Source organism: Sinocyclocheilus rhinocerous, unplaced genomic scaffold, assembly GCF_001515625.1.
Source record: "Sinocyclocheilus rhinocerous isolate Xijiao unplaced genomic scaffold, SAMN03320098_v1.1 scaffold1234, whole genome shotgun sequence".
NCBI lineage: Eukaryota > Metazoa > Chordata > Actinopteri > Cypriniformes > Cyprinidae > Sinocyclocheilus > Sinocyclocheilus rhinocerous.
In genome coordinates, this window is record NW_015656153.1 from 420,690 (window position 1) to 434,392 (window position 13,703).

The window sequence follows — 13,703 nt, forward strand, 5'->3', positions numbered from 1 at the left end:
AATTGTGTTAAAGTTTTCCTTAAAATCACTGAACAAACTATATTTTCAGTAGTGTAAGCAACACTTTTTTTTAAAGAAAAAAATTTAATCCATAGCTATATAAATCTGACTTCATAATGTAGTTTGCAAATGAACGGCATATTTAATTCTCAAACAAATATCAGTGAGGGTGAGAGTTTAAGAACATATCTCTGTAATATATAGGGACGCTAAATCATTATTCAGTTGAAATAGTGATTTGTTTATGAATGTTCATATTAGCCTGAGGTACATGTTTTTACATGTACAATACATTAAGAGACAAAGACCTAAGCTTGACAAGCATTCTGTAATGAGACCGTCAAAAAAACAACCAGTTGTTTGAATTAGATTTGAATAAGGGAAGTAGGGCTTGTTCCTGAAAGGATTGGGAGTTCAATATGACTATATGTGAGCAATTACACGTCTTTTTAAACTAAAACTCATGCCTATATACCGCTCTGATAACCTCATGCAAACTTTTATCCCTTGGCAATTATTTCATTATCTAGTTTCTGAGTATTGCTGATGATCTGATAGTCCAAGGCAGTCCATTATGTAATAGCTGTTGATCCAAGGCACTTGCTCACTGCATGCGATCAAGCACTGGCCAACAGTGAGTTTTACGGAGCAGTGGGATCTAAACCTCATCCGATGTTTGTCATTTTTGCATTTTTCATCACTCAACTACCTGAGTGATGCCAACGAGACCTCGTCCCATCGCAGCAGCGGCTTTCACGAACGCAGCGCATGAATATTATCTCGAGCAGCACGCTACTTCGGAAGTAGGTCACCGATTAAACGTGTCTTGTCAGCTGTGTGTGCTCCCCTCGTTTCATTTCACTGTTGAACATCGATATTATGGTAATAGCTCAACAACAGGGCCCTCGTTGCTCGCGGAACGTAATTATTTGATCGGGAATACAGCGGAGTGAGTGGATGACGAGGTAAATGAAGGATTACTAATCTGTTTTATCTTGGTTATGCGCTTTTCTCTAGCGCTCGCGGTGTCGCGTTCGCTCTCGGTGGAGAAATAGCCTGAAACAAGACATGATCCCCAATCATTGCTGTATAAATTCGGTTCGAGAGGCGCTTTTTAGTTGGACTTGCGAAACTGTTCTTTCGTCGTGCTTAGGATACCATCGCGAAGCTTGGAAATTTCGGCAGGGACCGACCGAGCGCTTTCCGCTTAGGCGTTTGATTCTCACGGTTGGCCGTTTAGTGTCATTTTCAACGCTGACATTAATTGCTCGGGCTTGAGTTGACCGTGCTGGTTCGGTTTCGCAGTTGGGGGTATGCGGTGGCAGAAACCGTATAGGATGTGAGGCGAACAGCGCTGTTTTTTTTAGTGTGTGTGTGTGTGTGTATATGTGTGTATGATACGCCCTATGAGCCATGCAAGCTCCTCTCATCATCATACACCTCCAGCACGCGCTTGCCGCCTTTATCCCGGATTACTTTAATCGCGCTGTACATTTCATTCAGATGCGTTTCTTCCTTTCTTTTTTTTCAGTCCACACCTTCCCGTTCTCCATATCTGCAGTGTAGGAGGAAAAAAGAACAACATCTGTTTGTGTACAGTGAGTGAGGGGTAAATTCCAAATTGCGCGAAGGAAAAAGCAACTTCTTTCGTCTCTAAACGCCAGGTATCACGTTAAACCGCATTCCCATCTATTAAAGCGCAGACTGGACGCATTTGCCCTAACGTTTTCGTTTTACGCCCAAAACGCCAGATAGCTATCCGGTTATTTAAGTCATGGGCTGAGACCTCAACTCGAAAAAAAAACCTGAATGGTGGTAAATTATGGGCAGCAGTCCATTTCCTTTCACCCTTCCTGAAACTAGAGAGGCAACCTCTAATTTTCCACAATATCATGCCAACAATTCATCCTCCAGCTACCTTTCATTGGAGAGTTTGTGTTGTGTCACTCAATTGGACATGACCAGCAGTTAGTCTATTATTTTATGAGCCCCACATCCCTCCAGATCAATAACTTGTGACATTTGCTGAATTACAGACTGTTGATTTAGTTTTTAGTGGCAATTTGAAAGTTTATTTAAAGCTTTTCACATTTGTGAACTCACACTGTAGGATTAATTTGCAGTAATGGTCTTTATACAAGCAATGGAAGAGAAATAATAGGCTTTCAACAAAGAATTTTATTTTATGGGAGTGTGAAAAGTTTTATTTCTGGGTTAATGTTGATCCTTGGTAAATTAGAGATTTTAGAGTTTTTTTTTTTCTTTATTGGTAACCAATGGAAATCCAACATTTAGTATTTTTTAATGCACATTTTTAATCACAGTAATCATAAATAATATAATAAATATCAATCTCTACTGTAATATTTGATGTTTGGTTATTTTCCTTTTAGTATAAGGGTCAATCTATTTGGTGAAATATTTTAAAATAGTCACTTTTGTGGTTAGTTGAACCACAGAATGATTCCTCTCTTCATCTGGCATGGCTGAATGATTTTAAATAGAGAGCATCAGAACAGCTGAAGAGGATTGTTGCTGAAATGAGAGAATGCTACAGTTGTCAATTATGGTAGATGCCTTTTTGTGTCCATATTTTACTGTTTGGTTTTAGGAATGTGCATAAAAGTGTTTCTTTCACGGGTGCTGAACTTGCTCTGTGCATTGTAAAGGAGAGCGCTGCATGAGTCTGAGGTTGACTGATGGTTATGATGACCTCTTTTATTTGACAGATGGAGTTTCAAATACAGCAGCTGTCAAACTTAATAACCGAGCACATGAATAAATGAATCTATTCACACAATCCAAGCAAGCCTGTAGCATTTCAAAGCTTTTCTGTCTTTCATAGTGGAGCACAGTGATACTAATAATACAGAACATAAAACGCAAAATCATATTTGAAATTACAGCAATGCATCAAAAAAAAAAAAGATGTCTTTGATGAATAATAATAGCTGCAAGGTCAAACGTCAGAGTCAGCTGGAAAGCCTCAAGGACTTCTGTTCTTTTTAAAGGAAGAGGAACTTGTCAGTAGGTCAAAGCAGGTAGTGTTTTGTGTCAGTGTTGTTTCATATGGAGCCCAATTACTGTCGTATGTCTCAGTGTGTGTTTGACCCCTGACTTGACTTTCATTTAATCAATAGGTCTTGGGCAAACATGTTGGACATGTTGAATCTCCAGAATGTCACCATGAATGTCATTGAATAATTGCATTCATTTCTCATCTGCAAGTTTAAAAGAATTCTACCTTAAATGTCCCACAAAAACTGCAAATCAAATACGTTTTATCTGGAGAACAGCAATTTAAGTGGCACTTAAGAAACTAGAGGCACTCAGACTTGTTATTTTTACCAATCAAGTGTCTCTGTTCAAATGTCTCTTAAAGGAATTCCCAAAAATGAAAGTTGTGTCATTATTTACTCAGCGTCTTGTTGTTTTAAAGACATTGGGAGTTTCAGTCATCATACTTTTTTGGAAAAGGGCACATTAAACATTTCCCTTTTTTTAGTTTTCAGAAGAAATAAAGCGATATAACTTACTTTGAAACAACACGAGGGTGACCGATGACAGAATGTTCATTTTTTTGGGTGGACTTTGCCTTTAAATTATGCAGAATGTCAGAGTGTAAATAGAAATAGCTGACCTAAGTTTCAGACATTGTGGTACTTTCACATCAATCATACTAACAGGCAATGTCATAATATTGTGTTTCATGGTCTCTGTATGTTTCAGCAATTACATCATTCATTTAAAAAATATGGCTAATTATGGCAGTCTTCCAGGTCTGTTAGAGATGAATGTAATCAGTTCTTGCGCCCATGATGCTATGTGTTAAAGGAATAACTTGGGTTAAATCTCAGAAATGTTATACACATGCATTTTATGTATTCATGTTGAAAGATTTTTGTTACAAAAGACCAAAACAGCATATGCTCATTAAAAAATTATGTTTATTGCACCTACGCAGTTTAGTGACCATGTTTGTCCCCGTCCAATTAAAATTCTATAAACCCTTACCAGACCAGCAGCCTGATTAAGGTGGCACATAAGGCCACATTTGTGCTGATTTTTCAACATTAGTTCACATAGCCGGTCGCATTAATATTAATTAGTCGAGGTTATAAAAGTTGTAATGGCTTCTGTACACACTATATATTTAATCACAGCAGTTACAGCTTTGAAATTACAAATTAACAATGCTTTATATTTCCTTTTATAGGTTTTGCATGGCAAAGTGTGATGACCCATGCACGGCAGAGGAACTCTTTATGTGGATATAAGAGTGAATCTGCGGACCAGGTGAGCTGTCAGACAACTATGGACAGAACTTGGCCAGAAAAGAAGGCTAAAAGATGTTCTACCCAAAGAGGAAAAGGTAAGGAGATAAAAGGAAAGGCCGCTGAGAGAGACCGGAAGCTGTACCCTCTCAGGGGACGACATGGATTGGGTGAAGTAAGCGCGCTTAACTGCTGTGTCGTACTGACACGCTTGGACGAGAGCGAAACGTGTAGGAACGGCATGAAGGCCCAGGTGAAGGAAATGCAGGGGAAGGCAAAAATCTGCAAGTGCCGCAAGAAAGCTTGTAAGACTTGCCGGTCAGCGCCTGAACCAAAAAGCAAAGTGAAACCTGATAAATCTGCCTTATGCACAGAATTCATCCTCGAACCTCGCCAAAGGCGGTTGGCCTCTCTGAACGCAGAAGCTGTTAACAGTCTGCTGTTGGACAGAGAGGACCCCCAGCAGACATCGAACCCCTCAAGGAAGCAGCAACATACAAAAGGAGACACTTCTTTCTCTAAAGACACAACAAAAGATAATGATTGTTCCAGAAAAGGCCAAGACAACCGGAAACGCGCTTGCACCGGAGAGACCGAACAATGTCGAAACCCCAAAAAAGCAAAGACGGAGTCTGACGCTATTGATCTGCAGACTTTAAACAGTCCGGCTCCCAAACGTCTGGCGGGTTTAAATGCGGCCGCCCTGCTCAAGCTGACCAGCACATCCTCGGGAGTGAAGCGCAGGGGTAAAACAGACGGAGCAGTGCGAGGGAAGCAGCTACAGTTGAAATTGCGTAAACAGCAGCACAACTTGACCTGTCAGTCCAAGTTAGAAGTATCGCAGCAATGCTGCAGCCTCTGCGAGAAGCAAGCGCTCCACACTGAGGCATTGTGGGACGGGAGCACAGGAAGCCATGGCTTTATTAGCCCCGGATATCAGTGCAGATCCATGCTCGGCTATCCCCTCAAGCCTGTGAAGGAAGAGAAAACAGAGACTGATGTGAAATCATATTACTGCTGTTCCCAGGAGAGATCAGTGGAGTACTGCCATAGACTAGCCCTGTTCCTCGGCCAGAAAACCTTCCCGGAAACTGATGAACATTCTCTGAAGGGATTTATTCCTTCTCCTCACACCCTGACACATCCAGCAATGCCCATCAGTGCCCATCCTTATCCCTGTTACCCTGGGTACTACGTCCACATCGCTCATCACGGGACTCCGACGCTTCCCTTAAGCTCAAATCCAGGGAGCCACGTGGCCTCGTCCGTACCCCCGCTGACGATATGCACTAGCGGGGTCCAGAGACCCAAACTGCTGCCCTCTTCGGTGTCCCATCCTACAGGGATCCCTCATCCGGCGTACTGTAACTCTGTGGGCACCTGTTATGGAGAGGCCTGCAGGCTCAGCAGCTATGCCTACAGACCCACGCAACCCATCACTAGCAGGGGCTGCTCGTACAACGCAGGATGCTCCAGCTGCATGCACAAAATGGAAACAGGTAGGATGGAAAATGAAATGAAAGTTTAAATTATCTCTTGCTTTATCAGATTAGCTCCATAACTGTAACTTTACAGGGAAGTTCGAGCCTTTGAGCTTTAAAGAGATTGCTTGCTGTTAACTCTTGATTTCTGTTCTTAAAAAAAGAAAACATTATTATGCTTTATAATTTAGAGATTTAAAACCAACTTTATAAAACTGTGGACAAGCAGTTATTTGTAAATGTAACATTGTTGTTGTAACTTTTTGTGCTTAATATATAGCATTGTTGAAAAGCATACAGTACATTAATGCAATCTAATTTTATTATTATTATTATTATTATTAATGCAATAGTAATTTCATTATTTGCTGAAATTCAAAAGTCATTCAGATTAATACTTCTTTAATCAATACTTTTATTTATTAAGGACTTACAAAATTGATCAAAAACATTGAACATTCCCACTGTTTTTGACTAATACAATATGACTACAATAATAATAATAATTATCATAACTTTATTGTGATTATTATGAAATACAAATATTAAAATAACATATATATTCTTAAATAAATTGAGTAGACTTGTTTTCTACATCAGTATGTAAAATAACGAATGACTGAGTTGTAGAGAAAATGTTTTTCTGATGTGGATGGAGTGATTTCCTCATTCATCATTCTGCACCATGTTTGTATCCTCGACCTTGACCCAGTCTCAGCAGCAGACGTCTTTGTGAATGAGCTCACACAGTCTCTAAAGTGAATGATTGATCTAAAGGTGTACACAACAAATACAATGACTTTAAGGGATGTCAAGAGAAACCCCATCGAAGTCGCATCAAGGACTTAAGAAAAAAAAAAGGCTTGAATAGGAGTCAAATGAAATTAAATTCCCTTCCTCAGTTATGTCATTGTGGCTACATGTTCCCTGCAGTCTGTTGGCTGCTGGTTCGAATGTAATTGCCACAGGTGGGGAGGGTGCTGGTTATTTTTGTTGGCAGGAGACTTGAGCTGTCTGTTCATTGTGAGGTGGCAGCTGTGGTCTCGCAGCCGCTTGTGAACCTCAGCGCAGGCAGGGACCTCTGCAGACATGCACCACACGGCTGAGTTATACAATGTAATTTTTCACTCGCCGTAATCTCCGTTACTGAGACCGTAATCTGACTCTCTGCGGGTTTCTCTTTAGGTACAGCATGACTTTTCCGTGACAAGACAAACAAGCAAAGCAGAAGCATTTTTTGTACTACTTTAAAGCTGGTATATTTGGTTTGTTATTAAATGAATGTTCAAATTGTGCAATTTATGAAAGTGCAAAGCTTTATACTTGAAAAGATACTCTCACATACACAATCTGCTATACTGAACAATTCAATACTGTGTGCACTAAAAGCTGAATTTTAGGAGAATGCAAATTGATTAAAGCTGTCTATATACTGTAGGGAGAAGTGCAGTTTTCTTCCAATAACGCTTCATGCTTGATTGAAGCTACAATGAGTGCATTATTCCTTAAAAGCGATCTCTATACACAGAGGCCAAACCCTGTGAACAAAGGTTATCTTAAGTATTTTTATCCTTTATTTGTGTAGACAGAGTGTGATTACCGCTCCAACCGCATGTCATTGTGTGCACTTAGTCTGAGGGCTGTTTGATTTGTTCAGAATTGGTGTTCAATTTACGTTTGTTGCCTCTGTTAGATTTTCGGGATTCCAGATTGTAATAAAATGTCTGCGTTTGCTATTCATTGATGTCAAACCTCAGGGGATGGGTAGCGTGATAGCGCTGATAGATCTGTCCTGCATGCCTGATTTTGCACGAGAGGTCCCTGAGGAGACCGTTCTGCTTCAGGTTAAAACAAACAACAGGTTAATCAGCGATTATAGAGTCATTCTTCTTTCTTCGTTACAGTGGGCAGTAACACAGTAATAAAAAAAAAAGATAATTGAAATGATTTAAGATAAGACACTCAGTGCCTCCACTCTCTGACCTCCAACCCTGTGCTGATTTGACCTCATATGTAGACTGAACCACATTAAATGACTGAAAAATGAAACTCAGCAGCCTCACCTGATTTCCAGTTTAATTTAAAAATGGAAAACTTATGATTTCATTTAGAAAACATTTTAAAGGAGTAGTTCACTCAAAAATGAAAATGTACTCACCTTCAGGCCACCCAAGATGTAGATGAGTTTTGAACAGAATTGGAGAAATTTTGCAATACAGTACTTGCAAAGTTTTTCATTGCACAAGACATTAAAGGGTTCGTTCACCCAAAAATTTAAATTGTCATTAATTACTCACCCTCATGTCATTCCAAACCTGTTCCAAATTCTCATGTCACCCATTCTCTGTCTATTGGTGAGCAAGTGATGTAATGCCAAACAAACTCATCTACATCTTGGATGGCCTTAGGGTGAGTACATTTTGAAGTTTTAAAGGTCAGTTTATGAACTATAAAACTTAAAATGGTTTTGAAATTAAATGTTTTTTTCTCCTAATTTGACAGTTCCCAACTATGCACTTTTAATTTCTTGTAATTGCACAGTTGCATTTCCCACAGTGCCTCCTACATTTAGGCAGTATAAAGAAATAGTTCGCCCAAAGATATATTCTCCACATGAAAAGTAACAAGTATTAATTTCTAGATGAGTTTAAATTATAGTGCAACCAGTGATGAAATACGATCTGTCATTATTTACTCACCCTCATGTCATGGCAAATGCATATGCTGAACACGAATGGAGAATCTTCACAACATTTTTCATACAACAACAGATGATAAAGACTAATTTAGTGCATGACACATATTGTATGGACTACTTCATGCTTTTATAGTGCTTTTTTTTTTTTTTTTTTAATTTTTGGAAATGGGGTCATGATTATCAGACAAATGGACTGTCCATATGCTCTTCATATCTTCATCCCTGTTCCATGTCATGTTGTTGCCTTTTTGTGCCAAAAAACCTTTGTCCTTGACACAGTCTCTGGAGTGGTCACAATGAACTTGTCACTGTATGTGAAAAATAAAGGTGTGAACGGGAAACCTTTTGTGTTCTATGGATAAATTAGGATACAGTACAGCATTGAAACAGTACATTAATGGTGGATATTAAATTTCTGGGCTAAGATGGACCATAAAATGCACATTTCTTATCCCTTTTCATGCAGAACGCATCACATGTACAGGCTCACACCTCAAATTTCCTCATCACTATGGGAACCGCATAGGCAATTCACAGGAGGTTTCCCAAGATTGGCTCATCCACCCTGAAATTTTGGTCATGTGTGTTTTTAGATGCCTACACAAACATTCAGCACGCTTGGATCACAGCAATTGGATGTTATTGGACTGATAATGCATTGTCATTATGTTGGAAGTTCAGTTATGTATTAATAAAATTGTTTCACCGTTTTCACATTTCTAATTGATATGTGGTTCCTGTCATAAAATCCAACAGGTTACAGGCTCTTAGCTTTGCATCTGACCACGCAGCATCTGGCACATTGACTCATTTATGGCTGCATTAGTCTGTTGTGTTGTATTACATGCAATATGGTGTTTGTTTATGATCATAAATGCATGTTGAGCATTTTATGAACCAATGATTTTTGCTTCCTCTACTCCTGTAGAAGACTACTCTTACCCCCTGGATGACCACATCTCGTCCATCACAATGCCTTCGTCGACCCCAGGTGCAGATTAGAGTGGGACGGGAATGCCCTCAGAGGGCCAAGCCACCCAGTGGCTCTCGTTCTGGGGTGCGGGACTCTGCTGTTTGCCCCCACATTAAGGATGGCCAGCTGGGAGCGGGCCATGGCAGCGGCGCTGCCAAACAGTCGAAGATCAGCCGTCGCCGGGCAACAAACGGCTGGCTGCCTGTTGGTGTGGCAACAGAAAAGGAAGTATTCATCGTGGTACGTATTTGAGTTGCCCTGTCCTGGGATATTGGAAGTTTCTTTAAAAAAACATTTAGGTATCCAGAGCAAGACTTAAAGCAGCAGTTCATTGAACTAGTTTGCGTTTATTCCTGAGAAATGACTAAGTGATGCCCCAGGCATTTTCCTTAGAACAACACTTGTGAAATGTCAGTAGTAAACACTGTGAATTGCATTAATTGGAAATGACATTATTATTATTATTATTAAATTCCAATGAGGTGCTTTCAAACAAATATTTCTAAACATGTTTTAAATAGCCAGTGGGCAAACCTCAGACAATGAGCGGTTGCGTTTTAAAAATGTTTGCATCATGCTGCTTTTTCTGTTTCTCCATTTTAGCATTTTTATGAACTAGAACATCTGTATTAAATTGAGAGTTTATGAAATGTTTATACACAACACTTTAGGATTCAGAAGGCAGTCTGTGTAGTCGACCACACTGCTGACTCATGACTTTACTAGGACTATGGGCTGCTCTTTAGGGATTTGGATACTAGTCCTAGCCTTGTCAAATAGAGAAATTTAAAAAAAAGTCATTTTGATGAAAGACTCTACTATGTAATCATGGTATGTGTCAACCAAATCAGAATATAAGAATGACTACTGAAGGATAATGTGACACGGAGAACTGGAATGGCTGCTGAAAATTCAGCTTTTCCATCACAGGAATAAACTACATTTCAGGGATAAATTACATTACAGGAATAAATTACTTACATTGTAATAAATTAATTGTAATAAATTACATCTTAAATTGTAATAATATTTCACAGCATTACTGTTTTCACTGTATTTTTGTTCAAATAAATGCAGCCTTGTTAAGCATAAGAGACTTTTTTTAAGAACATTTAAAAAAATCTATCATCACCCAACTTTGAATTGTAGTGTAGATATTTTTCTGCACTCAATTCAAATATTATTTTTTATAATTTTAGTGGCAGTGCTATAATTATAATGTTGACAGTGTGCTGTGCTTATTTAAAGTGTGCGTTTTTAAATTAATCTCCTTTAAAGTGCCTCTCCTCTGGCCCACATATTGCATTTGTAAGACATCAAGTGTCAAGTTAAAATACTTTTTGATATGCATTTTGAGACTAGTCATTCAGGCAGCCCACAGACTACTTGATTAAGCTATCTTGAGAAAAGCTTTAATTAATCAGACTGGTTTCACATTGAGCCCTAATTGGAGGTTTTAAAATGTAGTTTTTCAAATATCTGACATGATCCAAAAGTGTATAATAAGATAGAATGCAGTGTGTAGCTCTGTATTTTTTCTTTCATTTAAGGGTGAGGACTCCACATCCCTGCGCAGGTGCTATGAAGGAGTGCAGAGAGATGGAGAGGTGATCAGGGTCAGAGACACAGTGCTACTGCGCTCAGGTCCCAGGAAGAAGTCCTTGCCTTACGTGGCCAAAGTCTCTGCCTTCTGGGAAGACCCTGAGTCAGGTAAACCTTTTTCTAAACGATGTTTTCTCTAACACATCAATGAAAGCCACAGAAGAGCTCATAATACTCTGTTCCTACTTTCAGGGGAGCTGATGATGAGCTTGTTTTGGTACTACCGCCCAGAACACACTCAGGGGGGTCGCAATCCCAGCATGCACTGTGAGGTGAGTCTAGAATTGTTCATGGCACAGCAATGTGGTCCTCTGGGGACTAGCAATGTCAACATTTGACTTCCTTTGATTATGAGTTTCATAGAGGAAGTAGGCAGCACAAGTTTCCTGTGTTCACTAAATCACTGAAATAGGGACACAACAAATGACTCCCAGCACTCTCAAACACGTTATGAACACTGTATCTATACTATAATTCATAAATGGACATTTAACATTCCTGCATCTTCCAACATCAATATGTGATGTAATACTAAGTTTCAAAAGACTGCATTTTTTTCTCAGTATATTTGTTGCAATATTTATTTTATACATTTACAGCATGGATATTCCCTTAAGTTGAATATAAAATATTGATGGTGTGTGAATTTTTCCAGAATGAAATTTTCGCATCTCGACATCAGGATGAAAACAGTGTGGCATGTATCGAGGATAAGTGCTATGTGTTGACATTAGCACAGTACTGTAGGTGAGCGATCGTATTTATCAGCTCATTGCAAGTGTCAAATTTCATGTCCTTTGTATAAATCGAATGCGATTTTGAATGTTTCAGATTTTGTGCCTTGGTGAAGTATCGTGAGGAGGGCTTTCCCAGACGTAGCTCCCTGGTCCCTCCTTCCAGCTATGTAATTCCAGCTCATCGTTGCGTGCCCAACGACATCGACCCCGATTTGGTGTTCGTCTGCCGCCACGTTTACGACTTCCGCTTCGGCCGTCTGCTGAAAAATCTGCAGTAGGTCTGAATGGAGCCATACACTGAAACCAGAATCAAAAACGTTGTGACACAATCAAAGCCCTATCAACTGGATGGCCACAAGTCTTTAGGGAGTTGTTGTTATTTTCTGTTTTCCTTTTAGGATAAATGCTCTCGGCGTAGCACTTCTGAAAAAAGTTATCCCTTGTGACTTTGTAGAACGGCATTCTGAGCACAACTACCTTGAGTTCAAAGGTACCGATCGCCAAAATGTGATTTTTCACGCCATGAATTTGAGTATTTATTTTTGCAGTTATCTTTATATTTGCTGAATGAGTGTAAAAAGACAAAGAAATTAATGCAGGTACATTAAGAATGACCTTGAATTATGGAATAGAGTTCTAATGTTCTCTCTTTGGAAGTAAACGCACCCTAATCTGTAGATTGAAGGCTACAAATATTTATTTTTAGATAAATTGAACACAAGCTCCGTCTTTTAGGAGGCACCAATCAGTTTGATCCACAACGCAATGGCCAATCATTCATTCAGTCATCGTAACAGGGTGTGGGGGATCATAGACATGTCGTGGCGGACCAAATATCCCAGAATGCATTTGGTTAACTTAACATTCTGTTGATCGACCAATGAGTAATGAGCTTTCGTCCTCCCATCGCCCATCATGACTTGCCTTATATCCAAAACCGAGGTTCCCCGTTTTCTGCCTTCCCAGCAAACCAAAGGTTATCACGCCACTCCTTAACAACCACCTTCGCGACTCCATTAGTTTGCACTAAAACTTATCATTCACCGAGTCAGCAGTCTGACTCCGTTCAAAATGTCACCTGCTACTGATCTCCAATGCAGGAAAATACTGTGTATTTGTTGTACGTGTACAAAGAGATACGAAAGAACTCGCTAACGGTCAGTTACAGATGTGAATGGACAAACTTTCTCGCACGCACAGGCCTGATTTCAACGTGTGCCCTTTGCTTCTCGTCCTACATGGTAGTTTTGTTACAAGATCGCTAATTACGATATGAGAAAGCTGTTTTATATGGTCTGTTTGTGCCTTTATATAGTTAACAGTCTGCTATGTGAAGAAATATAGCAGGGGGGGTGATTGGTTTTGTTTTTCCTCAAGCCTCTTCACTTTTTTGGCCTGCTTGTTTTGCACCACGTTGTTATCCATGCTAAAAAGCATTGATAAGATTGTCTGATCGCACTATGCTGACCTTCACACTTCCCTGTTTTGGACTTTTTTTTTTTTTTTTGAGGACTTTACATAAGATAGAAGAGTTAAAGAGTAATATTGTACTCACAGGGTCTCAAAAAAGGTGAAACTCCGATAAGATTAGGAGACCTGTTTGTTTTTTTATTTGTTTTTTTACATCAAGACAATTTGTCTTAGGTTAACAACTTTTTTTGTGTTCAGATATGCTTTAAGGTATTCTTGAATCCATTCCTTTCATGTTATTGAGATCTGAGTGAATATTAATCAGTCAGAAGTAATGTTGTCATTGTGATGAAGATGCGATATGATTTTTGTCATTCGGTAGTTATAATCTCTTTGCATAGCCTATATATATATATATATATATATATATATATATGTCTTTATGTTATTATTGATATAGGGGAGAGCGGGGCACAATGTAACACTTTTTGACTTTCTCAGTTTGTGTAAATCCACATGGGGTTCAGA

General features: G+C 39.2%; 1 pseudogene; it reads left to right on the forward strand.

Annotated features, from left to right (window-relative positions):
- The first annotated feature begins 547 nt into the window (after positions 1-547).
- LOC107719459 (bromo adjacent homology domain-containing 1 protein-like) lies at positions 548-13,596 on the forward strand (annotated as a pseudogene).
- The last annotated feature ends 107 nt before the right edge of the window (positions 13,597-13,703 follow it).